This window comes from Astatotilapia calliptera, chromosome 9 (assembly GCF_964374335.1).
Source record: "Astatotilapia calliptera chromosome 9, fAstCal68.1, whole genome shotgun sequence".
NCBI classification, from domain to species: Eukaryota; Metazoa; Chordata; class Actinopteri; order Cichliformes; family Cichlidae; genus Astatotilapia; species Astatotilapia calliptera.
In genome coordinates, this window is record NC_137430.1 from 22,957,968 (window position 1) to 22,969,614 (window position 11,647).

The 11,647-nt window shown below is 42.5% G+C and overlaps 1 long non-coding RNA gene across 1 annotated transcript; it reads left to right on the top strand.

Annotated features, from left to right (window-relative positions):
- The first annotated feature begins 657 nt into the window (after positions 1-657).
- On the top strand, positions 658-2,303 carry LOC113029804 (uncharacterized). Its single transcript, XR_003273505.2, has 2 exons — positions 658-1,058; positions 1,688-2,303. It is a non-coding gene; the product is annotated as an uncharacterized LOC113029804 (long non-coding RNA).
- Positions 2,304-11,647: the final 9,344 nt, after the last annotated feature.

Consider the following 11,647-nt stretch of genomic DNA (forward strand, 5'->3'; position numbering starts at 1 on the left):
GTTTACTAATAAAAGTACAAAAAGTACTAAAATTACTACACGACATTTGCAAATTTTGTCACTTCATGAGGTTTTTGTTCTTCTTTTTTCCAAAATAAAGGCTCATCTTTTTTAGGAATATATAATGTGTTTATATACGTGTTTATATTTATATCTGGTCTTACTGACCACTTAAACCACTTTAGACTAGTGGTTTGATCACATTTCTAACCATATGTTAATGCAGCACTTTGTTCTATGCACTTCAAGCACTTTAACTTCCTCATATCCATGGCTGATTTAGGACCTAAACAGCTAATCTAACATCGATGGACTATCTGAAGAAGTCTAAGTACCTGAAGAAAAACCACAGAGAGCTGAGGAAAACATTCAGACTTCCCCCAGAAAAGCCCCAGCTAGGCTTACACCCAGGAACTTTCTTGGTGTGAGGCATAGGTGCTAACGACCTCGCTACTCTTATTGTATACCAGTTATTATCATTATTATTTTACAGATCACTAGTTGGATCACTAACAATAGCAAACAGATGCTGATGTTCTTGCAGCCTCTAGAAACAGAGAGAAAATCAAACTTATTACAGAAGTTTATGGAGCATATGTCTGATAACACGGCCACTAGGTCAGTTACCCTCATCATTATTAATGACGAAAGTGATAATTTTAGCTTGGGCTCACACCAGGCAGTTTGATGCTGGCGCCCACATACTGTACTACCCAGAGAGCCCAGCAGAAGGTCAAAGCCTGCTAAGAGGCCAGGTCTGAAATATGCCTGTGTTCAGCCTAATGACCCGCAGCACAATTAACACTCTGCAGCTCAGCAGGTCAGCGTGAGGATACGGAGGTGTTTATTGGCTGCTGGCCTTGGTTTCCTGGCAAACCCCGCCGCGCCCAGCTGATCATCTTCCAGACTGGGAGCTGGAGGCGCTCCAGTCTGACACATGCACAGTACAGTGGAGTCCAGCAGCCACATGGAAGGAAGGAGGCTGACACACATAGCAGCACAGGGGGACCAATGAGACTCCAGGAAAGGGATGTCGCCGAGCTATTTTCATCCTCAAGGTGAATAGATTTTTCTTCTTCGCTTCTCCTGGCTTTGTGTTTGTAAAGAAAGTGAATGAAACCTGAATAAATTAAAGGGTGTGAGGATGTTAGAGTCACAGCTCTCCCATGTGATGGTGTGTACAGTAGATCCTCATCGTCACCAAATCTGAACCTCTAGTTTTATACTTTTATGACCCACACAAGAAGTCAGTCCCTTCTAATATGACTGACCTATTTTCATACTAAAAAGTTCTGTCTTTTGCCTCCTTATACACCAAACAGATGAGCTGGTAACCGGGTGTGACAGCTTTAGCAGCGGATGCTCCACTCTGCTTCAAAGTCACAGAAGCTGTGTGATTTTTAAATCCTTTTGTCCTTTATTGACTGAAGCTCATGGCGTGTTTACTGAGTCGCAAAAGGCATAGGAAGGACATTCTGCAGTTTTGGAAAAGCTGTTTAGGAACTATGTACAGTAGAGAGAGGGCACATGATGAGAAAACACCTGCGCCGCACGCACATCTGTCCCTGAAGATTTTACCCAGCTCATCTCGGTTATCTAATCACGAGATGCCGGACGGAGGGGGAAGCTCTCCTCAGATTAGCATGGCTCAGTTCAGTTTTTTTTCTCCCATGTGTTGATTGTGCAGACTCTGAATGTGGCAGACCCCGAGAAGCAGGTGCACCTCATCGAAGCCAGATTTCAGACCCACCGTCTCCTAGCAACAACACCAGAAGACGAGAGCACCACCAGCTCCACCAGGGCTACTGCTATTTACCAAAATGTCGTCTGGCTTTGTTTGGCTGTTTTGTCATTTTTTTTAAAAAATGACAAAGAAAGGGGGGGGAAAGTAGGCCACCAGTTCTTGTTAAACTGTTAAAAGCTAAACTGAACTGGTTTAAACACAGAAGACAAACTGGATTAAGCATATATATAAAATATGTTTTGCAGTGTCTGTGAAGTGCGATTGAGGGATGTTCCTCAGGTCACCCCTCAGAACTGTTAATGCAACAGGCCGCTGTAGGATTCATCACTACAGCACAGTATATTTATATTAATACCAAGGCTTCCACCTATGTCAGAGTCTTTTATTTGATTAAAGACGACCAACAGTGCAACAGCATGTCATTAATTATGAAGACAGATCTCCACAGATCTTTTATAGTTGATATTTGGCCTCAGGGAGGTATTTCTTTTCAAACAAACCGCTCTATGATTGGTTAATTGAACACTGTATTTCTATGTAGTAAAATGCAAAAACATTTCGTGGTGTTGATCTGTTTCTTCCTGATTAATTTTCTCAAAGTCAACAATACAACTTGGAAATACTTAAAGGGAATAAACAGGCCGTGTCTAATTAGTACAGCTTAAATCTATTAATCACAATAGCAGGATTTGCCGGCATAACCAGCAGCTGAATGTGCAAAATGCAAATGAAATTTGTTCACAGGAAGTAAATGAAGAATGGGTGTATACTTTAGTGTAAATGAAGCAGTTCCTTCAGTGTAAAGCCAATTTTTCTTGTAATTAATACCAAAATACACTATACCTCAAAACTTGGTGGGAAGTTGTGAAATTACTGACCTTTATGGCTTGTGAAAACTCACGTATTCTTCAACCAACAGAACTCTTATGAAATCCCTCTTAATGCGAGAATGCACATTTTCTCAAGGCTTAAAACAGAAGTTTTTCTTACCTCATGAGGCCTTGGAGAATCAGTGGTCACAGGTTGGTCAACTTATGCTGTCCCTTTAAATGTTAAGTATTAGTCAGATGCCAAAAGTCCTGGAGACACTGCACGCGAAAGGGAGAATTTCACAGAGGTGTTTGTTAAAGAAGCGGTGCAGTGTGGTTGAAAAATGAAGCAAAAGTGATGTGCTGTGAATTGCATCTCCTCAAAGAGCCTCTTGCTGAATCAGTCCTTCTAGATCCCCCCATGTTAACAGCAGAAATAAACATGTTGACACACTGTTACAAAACAGTAACTTTATGCTCTCTCGCATAGTTTTCTGTTTCATCCCATTTGTTCTCGGTGGTCTCGTTATGTTCCTCTTTTGTATCTTCTCTTTCCCCACACCCACAACCTGGTTCTGCCAAAAATCTCTTCCTGTTAAAAGGGAGTTCTTCATCCCCACTGTCAATTAATTTTTTATATAGTCAAAAAATAACACCAGTCGGCTCAAGTTGTTTTATATGGTGAGGTAAAGAGTGTAAAATAATAGAGGCAAAACAATGAGAGACAAAACCCCAACAAATCAGATGACCTCCTATGAGCAAACACATGGCGATAGTGGGAAGAAAAATGTCCTTCTAACAGGAAGCAGCATCACTCCTCTCAGGAAGGGGCAAGAGGTGCTTGCCCATAGAGGATCACAAGATCACTGGGGCATGTTGTGCAATCAGAGATACTATTCTGTACACCTTGTTTATGTAAGCAGATTTTTATGACTTTCTGTTCCTTTTCTATTGCCCGAAGCAGTCTGGCCATTCTACTTTGACCTCTGACGTGACATCTGGATGTTTTGCCTTCTTTGGACCAACCTCTGTAAACCCTCAGATGGCTATGTGGGGAATCCCAGTAGATCAGAAGTTTCTGAAATACTCAGACCAGCTTACCTGGCACCAACAATCATGCCACATCCAAAATGACTTAAATCTCCTTTCTTCCTCATTTGTGTAGTTTCACACCAACCTGTCTGTGAACACTCACCAACTGCTAGTTTCACATAACTGGAGATTAAGTATCTGAATTTCAGGAGCGGGACCACGCCTCCAAACCCGCTCCTTCCGGTTCTCATCTATATAGGTTCCCCCAGTTCTACAAGTTGTTCATTCTCGTTTACGTTTATGTAACTACATCCATTGTTTCTGCATGGTGTGTTATGGATACACTGTTTGTTGTAGCTTTGCAGTAATCCATCCATCCATCCATTTTCTGCTGCTTGTCTGGGTCTGGGTCACTGGGGCATCAGTCTAAGCGAGATACAAGACACCAAGGTGTTCCCAATCCAGCCAGCGTGTCGTCGGTCTGCCTCATGGCCTCCTCCTCCTCGAAACATCTCCCCTTGGAATCATCTTAACCAGATTTTTGAACTGCCTAAATTGGCTCCTTTTGATGTGGAGGAATAGCAGTCCCAAATACCCATAGACAGGGAGACAGCTCAACTGTGCCACTTCTATCAGGATTTCATTCTGTCGCTCTCCACTCAGAGCTCATGACCATATGTGGTCTTGGCTTTAAATATTGACCTAGCTGCGTTAATGAAGATCATATTGAGCGTAAAGGTGAAAAACAATATGCTAGCTGACTCATTGTTGATGTTTTGGAGGTGACGATCATGTGTGTTTTGTCCATGACCACACACACTTGAGCAGTAATATTATGGAAATAGCATCATATACGGGCAAAGCAAGCCCTTCTGTATATTGTGTTTATTAAGCGGTAACACAAATGGTTATCATAAACTAGACTGCCAAAAATGACACACAAGGTCATTAACATGATGTGGTTTGAAAACATCCTGGCTATTTGAAGCGTGTTAAGTTTCCAACAGCACACCCAGACGAAGCAGTCCACGTTAGGGCATGAAGTGTTATCCATTGTCATCATCGCAGATTCCAGTGCTTGATGTGAGTGCCAGCCTTTCTTTCTCATTGTGGGCCGTCCTAGCAGAGATTAGGGGCCCGGGCAGCTGAATGGAGGGGAGAGGCAGCTCTTCTGGGGGGGAGTTTTCCCCCTATGGATGACTCATTATGAATGAGTGTAATTCTGGGAAATGTGCCCCGTGAACAGATGAGGAAACCCCTAAACCCAGCAGAGCTCCTGAGGGGATCTGTCTTTGACAAACGACTTCCCCCATGGAGCGCGAGTCTGCGAGTGCTTCTAATAAAACGGGTGAAGGCGCGATCTTGTCTGCAGACATCATGAAGTTCTGTTTTTGGTTTCCAGTGTTCACTGGGAAGTAGTTTATCTGCTCCTGTGCTCTCATATGTGATATATAGTTCCTCATTAAGTCTTCTATTGTACACAAAAGGCTACTTAAAGCCACGTTAAGCTGTTAAAGCACCTGAACAGCGGAGAATAATGACGATAAAACGCCGTGTTTATAGTTCTAGCACGTTCCCAACCTAAAAGGTCAAACATCAAAAAGCTGCTGAATGAATGACACTGACAGATGCTGTCAATCCTGAAGGGGCAGCCTGTGGTGAGCAGAGCAGTGGGAGGGGGTTAGGACGGGAACAGGCAGCTGAGTGGGCTCGATGCTCTCCAGAGCCCGAACAGCTGAGACCACGAGGGCCGAGGCAGGCAGCACACGGCCGCTTCTGGGACTCGGCTTTTTGATGAGCAAAGCCTGTTGAGGAAAGGAGATGAAGTCTGTCTGCACACTGAGAGCTGTTCCTTATGCCATTACCCAAAACCTCCAAAGAATCGACAAAATGCAGAGAGCAAAAAAAAAAACTGGCTTGCAGGCACTCAGCTAAGAGACAGCTGTGCTCAAAATAGAAAAGACATGATGGCAGACTCACTACTGCATCTGGAGAAAACAATGCACAACTGTTATCACAAGCGAGCGGCTCCTGCATCCATTTTACCAGTTATGTTCAAGAACGGTTGCCCGACAGGCATCCAGCAGTTAGCCTATCTGCAGCAACAAGCATGCAGAGATTAAGCAGACTTCACATTTCAGTTCAACAGTCGAACGACATGCTTTCAATTCAGGGAAACCGTTCACCGTGAGGACCTCCTGCTCCCCGAGCCTTAAAAAAAGGGGGAAAAAAGAAAAAACACATCTCTCCGAGTCAGGAATGCTAAAAGCCCTAAGACATACTTCATGGTTGGGCATCAAAGGATCTTGGGAGTACTCGAATGATCAGGCTTTCATCTCCACTCTGCTGGTTAAGTAAGCCTTGAGTGAATGATGGGAACACTTTGAACAGGGAGAAAGCGAAGAGCTCGTGTACGGCGGTGCCGGTTTTCATGAATTCGGCAGGAGGAAAGCTATCTGACCTCGGCTCGGCAGAGGCGAAAAGCTTTCTCTGCCTCCATAACGTTATTAACACTTAAAGATGTTTCACCTACAAACAATAACGACCCTCTCAGGACAGTTTCTAGCACCACAGCGTGGGATGAAAGTGATCCAAGTGGGGCCTCCCTGCAGAGCAGACCACCTCTACACAATAACTCACCGAGGGTCAAGCTGAGCACTCAATGATGTGCTCAGTTACTCTCCCACCTCTGAACATGACCTCTGTCGGGCAGAATCGCTCCACTGGGCCTACTGTCCTTCCTCCTCTTAGCAGCGACATCTGTTTTCAGGCTGTATTTACTAAACTTGGACAGCAGCAGATTCAGACAATCCCAGGAGGCTCCTTGTTGAGTCTAAAGGGCATTTCAGCATCCACAAGCCATAAAATGAGGCATGTGAGCCATAAATGAGGGATTTAAATAGCCTCCTTTAAACCCCTGTCCCATTACTTCATATACAATGAGGAAGTATGCAATCTGTTTAAAAAGTCATATTTGTGTGACGCATTTAATAAAGATGCTCAAATGTCTGTGTGCCATAACGATGAGGATTTTTCTGCTTGTTTTGACATTTTTCTCTCTCGTCCATAGTTCTCGTCTGGTATTTAGTTTTAGTTTTCATTGTCTTTGATTTTTGGTTTTGGTTTGGTTTTTTGGTTTTCTTCTCGACTTTGAGCATTACTTTACTCGTGTATCTTGTTTTGGGGTTTTTGTTGACTGTCCGACCCGCCCTCATTGTTTTTCACCTCTGGCTGGCTGCCCCCTCCTTTGGCTCACTCTCACCTTTGTCATGTTTCATGAAAAACTCCTTCATGTATATCAACCTGGTCTCATGTAAAAACATTAAGTACTTACAACAGGTCTGTTTGCTTCTGCTTTTTCAGGTTTCTCTGGGTTAGTCAGCACAATTTTGAAACTGAAGTGGTTCAAAAACCTGTCTGGGCTCCAAACAAAAAAGTTGTAAGACTTGGCACCAAATTTATTTATTTCCTAACATAACCCAGCAGTTTTCAATGATACGAATGTATTAAAATGATTTTTTTTTAAAATTAAAATTGCACAAATGACGTCTAAAAATAGTCTAATTGCGGTTTCTAATGTGGTGCACAGATTCCTTGTGGGAAGCAACTTGTCTCCAAACAGTCATTGTCCATTTCAGATTGGCTGCCAAAGTTTTGCAAATAATTGTCTAATTTATGAACACGTTGCAATCGATCTGAGTCCTTCTGCAGTGATGAACGTAACTAGTCTGAATGCTTCTCTTTGCAATAGATGACTCGACTGAACTGGTTTCTATTTATATTCCTGTACAGAAGCAAGGTTGGCAGGCGCCTTTGTCATTTTCAGTTAAATTGCAACACTTTATGTGCTGGGATTTCTGAATTCTTTTTTCAGATCTATGAAGTTCTGAACTCTGAATGCAAGAAGTTCATGTAGATTTTTGTGTATGTAGAAAACAGACCTCCTGTTTATCTGGTATTATCATAAACAGGATGGCGTGTAATTGCCAACCTGACTGGTCGCAGACTGATAGCAGACTGACTCCGTCTTGTTGCCGTTTTATCGCCGTCTGGATGCACCAGAGTTGCTTTGAACACAGCAGCTGATAGCAAGAGGCTGCAGATGTGGTCCTCGTTTCTAAAGCAACCATTAGAAAGGCGCGCACATCCTCAATAACTTTAATTGTGTCGTCTCCGATCACTCTTTTCACTAGTGTGACTGTAGCTGCTTCAAGTCTCTAAATCTGAACTTTTTCACCTTTAACAAAAGAAAAACACATCTGAGAACGGAGAGACGAAAAATGAAGATAAGTGGGGGAAATTTGTGTTGATGGTGGATTAGAGGTTGTGACTATTTCTATTTCTACTACTGTGAATTGTCTGTTTTCCCTCCTGTGACCTGTCTTGTTTCCTGGTTTGTGCGTTTCACATTTTCTTCTTTAGTTTTGGACTCAGTAAATCTGCCTTTTTGTGGTTTTTGTTGCATTTGTTCCACCTGGTACAAAACCTTAGTAACGACAGCATGCGTCTGCTCAGGGTGTTTCATCCTCCAACAGCAGAGTTATTTTTTTAAACCAAGCTTAACACACTGACAGCATATTTACACCCATGATTTTGGGCAGTGTTTTTAAAAAAAAAAAGGATAAAAGGTACCAAAATAAAATGTTTAACTTTAAATATTGACATTGTTGACCTGTTGGAGAAGCTAATAATGCAGATAACCCTATTAAATAACTAATCAAAAGACCTAAATAGATTTCACACACCAGTTTAATAGTGAGTATAACTGTGACATTAGTACTTGTTATAAATGTCCAATTGTGTGGCAGTCTTAAAAGCCAGGAGCAAAAATAACAAATGTGTCACAGCACTGCTTTAGGAAATCATGACCAGAGGTACTGCTTGCCACCAGGCAAGCCAGGATACGGCTTCCCCGAGGACTGAATCCTTAAACTGCAAAGTGCAACGCTTGCTATGACATAAAAGTGAGCAGAGCCTCTACTGTATCCAATCACTCCTGCTGCAAGCAGAGAGTATGATTCTGTTTAAACAAAACTAAAAGCCACTCAGTGAAAATTAAGAGGAGTGAAAGAGGAGGGGAAAAAACAAGACAGTGGTGAGTGGAGCAGATAGGAGCGATTAATCTGAAAACTTTAAACCTCGCCTTAACGTCCACCATCAATCACATTGTATCTTTTTACTCTGACATTTAAGGTTAGTTAACTTGAGCAGCTTTAAGTGTCCATTCAGACTTCTTAGAGCTTATTTCTCAGGCTTTGTAAACTAACATCGTTTCACATAACCATTGTTGGTTTCAGTTATACGAAATGGTGCAGCTATAGAATCATGGCAGTATTCTCAGTAACAAAAGAGAGCTGAGTGGCATCAATCCTGAATAAGATGGAAGCCAGAGTTCAGAGTCCAAATTTAAATCTGGAATGCCCCCTCAAATCGGATTTACTCGGCAAGCCGAAGCTGCCCCACCAACCCGGGTATAACAACCCAAGATGGTGGCAGTAAATGAAACAGTAATCCAATCTTGCATAATTGTGACTCAGTAAATAAGCGATTCACAGCAACATGTTGACAACAGACCAAAGAAAGTCGGTCACATCCAGCATTTTAGATCAACTCTAAACTTTTCTCACCTTCAACGCGAGCGACTGAAGAAACTACCAATGAGATCAAAGAAGGTTACAAGGTGGTGAATACATTAGAGCAGGGGTAGGGAACGTTAGTCCTCGAGAGCTGGTGTCCTGCAGGTTTTAGATCTCGCCCTGGGTCACCACACCTGACTCAAATGATTAGGTCATTACCAGGAGAACTTCAAGACACATTGAGGAGCTAATTTAGCCATTTGAATCAGCTGTGTTGGATCAAGGACACATCTAAAACCTGCAGGACACCAGCTCTCGAGGACTAACGTTCCCTACCCCTGCATTAGAGGCTTACCATCAGTAACAAAGCGACGCATGAATCACTTTCTGTGTCGATGCCCCTTTAGGGTTGTGAGGAAGCATCACCACAGTATAGAACTTGGCAGTGTCATTTTCTTTTATTCATGAAGGGGGCAAAAGACATAAATTACTAAATTAAAACGCAGACTTTTGAAAACAATGATGCATAACTTCCTGCTGTGACAAAACAAATTTCCCACGTGTGGGACTAATAAAGGTTATCTTATCTTATCTTATCTTATCTTATTTTAGTCATGTGATGCAGTCATGTGACCAATTAAAAAAGATAGCGGAGGGCATTATACAGCAGTTGTTTTGTTTGCTCTCAATTTTGACAGCCCTATTAAAGATTAATATCAGTTTGCACATGCTCCAGATAGCTTTTCTTCAAATTGTTTAATTCTCACTCACTTTGGCAACTTTGTACTTTTGTGTTACTCGCAGCAACAACTCCACCTCATTGTTAGTCCATTTAAAAAACTCGGTGCTTTTCTTCGCCATTTTGCCAGAAAGTAAATAAAGGGCAGACAGAATGAGGCAGGCCGAATCTTCTTGCGCTTCATGCATGCACAGTACTGGAATGTAAGCATTTTCGGGCGTTTCAATGTGGACGCACAACTCTGTGAAAACGACTGAAAACGCTAGTGTGGACGCGGAGCGTTCTCAGACGAAAACGCCATTTTCAAATCTATCCGGGCTAGTGTGGACGTAGTCTTAGAGTGGGACATTTCCAGTAACAGAGGCTTCCTCCTCTGTTACATGAAGGTGTTGTTTAGCCTTTGACCTGTTTCTGAGTTTGGAGTCATCCTGTTATCAGGTGCGACTCATATCGTACTTGCACAGTGGACCTTTGTTGCACAACAAAACAAAGTGTAATCTGCATGCGGGTCGGGTAGTTGTCTTCATAACATGGGTTCAAATGAGGAGACTTTAGGGAAAAGGAAGCTATTCCGTAAACACATCAGAAATAATGCCAAGGTTTCCTTTTTTGTGAAAAAGCATGTGTGCTATTTGCAGTATGTTATTTGTTAACGACACCTCCGAGGATGAAGAGGCTGTCGTGGCAGGCCATCTGGACTCTGGACGCTTCACCACTCGGAGGTGAGGGATCATATTTCAGGGGAAGCATAGTAAGGAGACAAGATGATGCAAGAGATTGTTTTTGGTGAAAACAAAAACAGGCCGAGAGCTGGGTTTCGGCTTTAACACCCCCCAGCTGCTTGTCGTTTACCTTCACCTGTGGAGGGGCTAAAATAGCTGTATATGCTGAAACCACCTCCAAGTCCATGAAGATTAATGTTTGCAGACAGCAGGAGGAACCTGCGCTCAAGGCCTTGAACCTGGTACCTTCTTCCTAATGTGCTCAGCCCTCACGAGAGCACAAATGAATAATCAATCAAGCATTTCAGACGGGGGCAAAGGAATGAGTCTCGAAGGGTAACAAATGACTCGTCAGAGCGCTGTCATCCCCACCGGCGTGGCCATGGAGAGTCAGTGAGGCGTGGTGATCGGGCCATCAGATAAGGGTGAAAAACTCTGATTTCGCAACAGCTTCTGTTAAAGCAAGGCAGGCGTGTTGTTTTCAAAACACGAGCGGAGGAGGTTACTCTCGGCTGCGTGAGTGTTCAAGTGATACACAGGACAGGTGCAACGTCTCACCTTCAGGACAACGGTCCAGGTAAACATTTCCTACAGATGGACCCCAAACACTGTCTGAAGCTCCTCAGCTCCAAAGACAAAACAACACAGCACTCAGATTGACACCAGCTATGACGTCACATCTTTTGGTCGTCATAAGAAGATTTTAGCTTTAAATTTGACAGTTATATATAACACCTAACCTGTTCCACTAGTTTAGGTGTTTTAAGTGCCAGCAAGATTAAACAAAAAAAATAAAATAAAATAAAAAGGCAGATTTTAAGTTTAATTTAGAGGTGGAGCAAGGACAAAGGATTATATTTATCTTTAAAATAAATAAAAAAGATAAGATAAAATCTTTTATTTGCCATTTGCACACATACATATGGGTGTGGTCACACAGGAAGCTTTGTGCTTAGCTCAGAGCCAAAGCCAAATAAATACAAATATATATACAAATATAAAACAGCGTGCACACCGAGGTAAAG